Source organism: Petaurus breviceps, unplaced genomic scaffold (genome assembly GCF_028583685.1).
Source record: "Petaurus breviceps papuanus isolate PSGF00001 unplaced genomic scaffold, PetGlider_PUasm1.0 178, whole genome shotgun sequence".
Lineage (NCBI taxonomy): Eukaryota > Metazoa > Chordata > Mammalia > Diprotodontia > Petauridae > Petaurus > Petaurus breviceps.
This window is the reverse complement of record NW_027185777.1, coordinates 17,318,709-17,324,025: the sequence shown is the minus strand read 5'-3', so window position 1 is coordinate 17,324,025 and position 5,317 is coordinate 17,318,709. Positions and strand designations below refer to the sequence as shown.

The 5,317-nt window shown below is 37.3% G+C and overlaps 1 protein-coding gene across 1 annotated transcript in view; it reads right to left on the bottom strand.

Annotated features, from left to right (window-relative positions):
- The window catches only part of GPR158 (G protein-coupled receptor 158), a 446,391-nt gene that overhangs the window by 276,833 nt on the left and 164,241 nt on the right, over nt 1-5,317 (bottom strand). The window lies entirely within an intron of this gene.

Sequence of the window (5,317 nt, the reverse complement as noted above, 5' to 3'; positions counted from 1 at the left end):
AGAGAGAGAGAGAGAGAGAGAGAGAGAGAGGGGTAGGCTTGGATTCATGAAGACCTGAGTTCAAATCCGGCCTTACTAGTTGTGTGACTTACTAGCTGTGTGACTCTAGGCAAGTCATTTTATCTGAGTCTGCCTCAGTTCTCAGTAAAATGGGGATAATAATAACACCTATTCCAAAAGGCTGTTGTGAAGATCAAATGACATATTTATATAGTATTCTATAAGTCTTAAAGTACTATATTAAAAATAGCTATTGTTTTTTATTGGGCAGCCTGGTGTCCCAGTAGACAGAACCCTAGGCATAGAGTCAGGAAGACTTGAGTTTAAATCCAGCCTCAGATACTTACAAACTATATGATCCTGAATAAGTCACTTAACCTTATTTGCCTCAGTTTCCTCATCTGTAAAATAAGCTGGAGAAGGAAAAGGCAAAACACTCCAGTATCTTTGCCAAAAAGAACCCCAAATGGGGCCATGAAGAGTCAGATGCAACTGAAAAGACTGAACAAACTGTTAATTATCATCATCATCATCTTCATAGCTAAAGGATTTGGCTTTGAAATTACTGAAGGTTGGCAGGGTTGTAGAGAGCTCTTACAGTCTGTGAATGCTTTAAAAATAATAATAACAATAACTAAGGGTTATAAAGCACTCTAAAGTTCACAAAGCCCTTAAGTGGCCCCTAAGCAACAATGGGGTACAAGGATATCACCCACATGTTCCATCAAACAACCTTCCAGGAAAACAAGGTCTCACAACCATCTTCTTTAAATTTCATAATCAACAATACTCTAACCATTATTGCCCCCATTTGAAGGTGAGGATAGTGAGGCACAGAGAAATTAAGTGACTTGTTTAACAACAAAGCTACTTGCAGCTGCTGTGGGAAGGTAAGACCAATAACACCTGCACACAGGAGGGCTGCTAGTACAGGTTCTTTTATCTTCTTTTCTAAAGGAAAGCAACTCAAAGGGGGTCAACAATCTTACTTTAATCAAACATATATATCATTTTCTTAGTTCAGGGGAAAAAGTCAGCACCCTGAACTTCAGAGAAAATACAAACAGAAATAACAGCATAAAACCAACAGACAGGGCTTCTAACTGTCTGACCAAATAATACATACATCACAGATTAACAGACCATTATATACATATATAGTTACCAGAGAGAGAAGCACCAACATCTCAGTTTTCAAAGCCAGGGGGCTCCTTAACAGCTACACAGAGTCTCATCTGGCCAAATCACACAAACACTGTTCCAATGAGTGAGCCCCAAACCACTTCAAGTAAGTCCCTGGACTGTAAGCCTAGTGTCTGTCAATAGTGTGATGTGGTAGTAAAAAAACACACACACACACACACAATGAAATCTTAGGCCACATTAACAGAACTATGGCATCTAAAATGAGGCAGCTGATAGATCTGCCACATTCTAACCTGGTTACATTATGTCTAGAAGATTGCATTGAGTTGTAGACACTACACTCTGGAAAGGATGCTGAAAAGCAGGATTTCATCCAGAGAGACAAAAATCCATAGAATGTGAGAATCCATTGAAGAAACTGAAGATAATTAGTGGAATATGAGCTCCTTGAAAGCAGAGACTTTTTTTCATTGTGTTTGGATCCCCAGTGCATTGTACATTGTACCTAGTAAGCAAGCTCATACTTGTAAAATGCTTTGCAAACCTGAAAGCATTCTATAAACACACAGTACCAATATCACCCACCACCAGCCCTGTAATGTGCTTCTGATTTTAGTCCCCATTACTGCTCCAGGGGTTAGGAAAGAGAGAGAAAACCCCTCCTCACCTCAGAATGGAGATATGATTCTGGTCTGGAACTCCAAGGAGGAAAAAGTGTGTAATTCCCTGGGGGTGGGGTAACTTTTCTGATAAGAGATCATAAAGATAATGAGTCTTCCTGACTCCAGACCCAGCACTCTATTCATAGTGTTACCTAATTACCCCCAAAACAAGGTCAGAAGAAGGCAAAGTCGGGGCAGCCAGGTAGCACAGTGAGTAAGAGCATCGGCCCCAGAGTCAGGATGACCTGGGATCAAATCTGGGCTCAGACACTTAGCACCCACCCAGAAACACCTGGCCATGTAACCTTGAGCAAGTTACTTAACCCCAATTGCTTTAAAAAAAAAAAGAAGGCAAAGTAATTTTGGACAAGTAGAAGTAGACAGGGTTTTAAGGAGGAAATTTCTAATGGCTTCCTACAGACCTGTGTTCTATACTACTCTGTTCTAAATTTTGTCATCATAACATCAAGAGATAAGTAGTTATAAGAAAGAACCAAATTCCAACAAGAGTTTAATGGGTTGTATTAGTGGGTGAAATCTAACCATGATATTTAAATAGCAATAAACATAAAGTCCTACACTTGGGTTCAAGAAAGTAATGATATAAACAATGGAGAAGACAGGGCTAGATAGCCATGAATGTGAAGAAGACTCATGGGTTTTGGTTGACTCAATATGATTTAGCACCCCCAAAAAAATCTAACACTCATTTAGGCTATATTAAAAAATTTATAGTGTCCAGAACAAGAAATATGATAATCCTATAGTACTTTGCCTTTGCAAGACTATTAGTAAAGTATCACATCATTTTGAGTACCATATTTTAGTAAATACATTTATAAATTAGAATATATGTAAAGGAGGATGAAGGGGTTTATAACCATGCAATTTGAGTAATAGTTAAAGGAATTGGGGACATTTAAACTGGAGGTAAGAAGATTTCAGAGAGACTGTAAACTGTCATCAAATATTTGATGTGTTGTCACATGGAAGAGGGATTAATGTAATACTCCAGAGGGTATGAAAATGTTTAATGTAGAAGAAAAGTAGATTTCAGTGCAACCTAAGGGAGAACCTACAAGAAATTAAAGTTTTCCAAAAGGAGGATAGGCTAACTGATATGATAAGAAGCTCCTCGGCAAGGTATTCAAGAAGGGACTGGATATAGATGTGCCAAGATGATTCATGCTTCATTTCAAAGGTTAGACTAGATGATCTCTATGGCTCCTTCCAATTAAGAAATTCTGTGATCCATCTAGACATGTCTATTTGGATAGAGATTAATTAAAATTCTCCCTAAATTTGTTTTAATGGAGTCCTAGAAATAGTCACGGGGAACATGTAAATGTAAGTAACCAAGAGAGAAATATCTCACAGGGCTTCCCCTAATGGGAAATCATCTTATATGCTTTAGTGTAGTTATGGCACACTCTAAGAGGAAAAAATGAAAAGAGATATATGAAAAAGACAAATGGAGAGGGTGGGTAAATAATAATAATAATAATAATAGCTAACATTTATATAGCACCATGTACCCAGGCACTGTGCCAAGTACTTTACAATTATTATCCCATTCTGTACTCAAAACAAACCTTGGAGGTAGGCAGCCATTTTATAGATGAGTAAACTAAGATAAACAGAAATTAAGTGACTTGCCAAGGGTCACAGAGCTACTAAGGGTCTGAGGTCATATTTGAACTCAGATATTCCTGACTCCAGGTTCAGCACTCTACCCATTACATCGCTTTTTAATGAGAATACTATGGTGCTTTGGGCTGGTTTTCCCCCCTTTTTTAATCCAAGAAAACTGAAGCAAAGAGGGGGAAAAAAGATATGAAAAGAAAGGAAGACAGAAATGAAAATCTTGAACATTCATCTTTACCCATAATGGCCACCCCTAAAATAGATTCATTTTCCCCTTTGCAAGAAAATACATGTTAACAACTCTAGAACATTTGGGAGGAATTGAAAATTGCATAAGATAGGAAATGGCTAACAATGACCTCTTTTTTCAGGAGTCTCTAGGATACTGGATATTTTCCTAGAAAAGAGTTAGTTCAGACAACCGAATTGATTCTGGGTGTACCTGACACCAACAAAAATACTGAAGTGAAAAAATCTTAACATAGCAATCAGAAGGCAAATATTTGTGGCCTTCTCCGTCATCTTCAGTGGATTTTACCCTGACACATTTGGAAACTCAGGAACTCTCTTTAATTCCACTTTGCTATTGCTTATGGATTAATATCCACTGAAGTAGCCTCTGGGCAATTAACACAGTTATATCCAATAGTGTAAAACTGAGAAATATGTTTAGATGCATTCAGTATTTGGCTCCTGTTCAAGTACTTAGTATTTAAACATAGAATTTCATTTATCTTCTTAAATTTAAGAGGATGATGTAGTAATAATTAGCAGATTTGCAAAGGGAAAAAAACCTTAGTAAGGAATCAAAAACCAGATAAGGTAAGATGTATATGAAATGTCTCTATCCAAAGGACTCATACATCACCAATTCGTCTAGTTTACCCAAGTGATGGCCATACTTTCTGTTATTACATGGAAAAAATAAAGTAAGACCTGTTCCTTGCATGAAACTTGATAGCCATCATCAACAACTAAAGAAAAGGAACAGTCATCCAGTATACATGATATTATTTTATATTTGAGTAAAGTTTGTCCCTTATTTCCAGGAAGCCCTTCCAAGACATTTAAATTATTTCCACTATAGTAGTATAGTGAAAATAGCACTGAACTTGGAAATAGAAAACCTGGCTTAAAATCTTAGCTCACCAATTTACAGTGTGACCATGAACAGGTTATGACACTCTTCGTTTTCTCACCTGTCAAGTAGGGGTAATAAAACTTGTACTCCCCATTGTCTAAGCTTTTTTTTTAGTGCTAATAAAGGTATTGTTATAACACCGCCATAATAGCATGTGTTGTTGTTGTTGTTAAGTTATTTCTATCAAACCCAACTCTTCATGACCCCACTTGAGGTTTTCTTGGCAAAGATACTGCAGTGGTTTGCCATTTCCTTCTCCAACTCATTTTACAGATGTGGAAACTGAGGCAAACAGACTTAAGAGACTCGCCCAGGGTCACACAGCTAGTAAGTATCTGACACCAGATTTGAATTCAGGATGATGAGTCAGCCTGACTCCAGGTTCAACACTCTATCCACTGTGCTACCTAGCTGCCCAATAGGATATTGTACAAACCCAAAAATGTTTTAAGGATGACATTTCTCCTACTTGTAATCATAATTATAATAATACAATTATATAACAATTATTCACAAAATACTTTTAAATACAGTAAAAAAAATCTCATATGAGATTCAAAACAAGCCCCTTTTCTTCATAAGGTAGACAGGGAAGACATTAATATGTAAAGGTCACTATAGAGACAAAGACCCTAGTGGAAAACCCCTCCTCTCTAGGAGCTTCCAGGCTTGGAGGAGGAAAGATCATAAACAAAGAAACAAGGAGATAAAACATACAGTACAG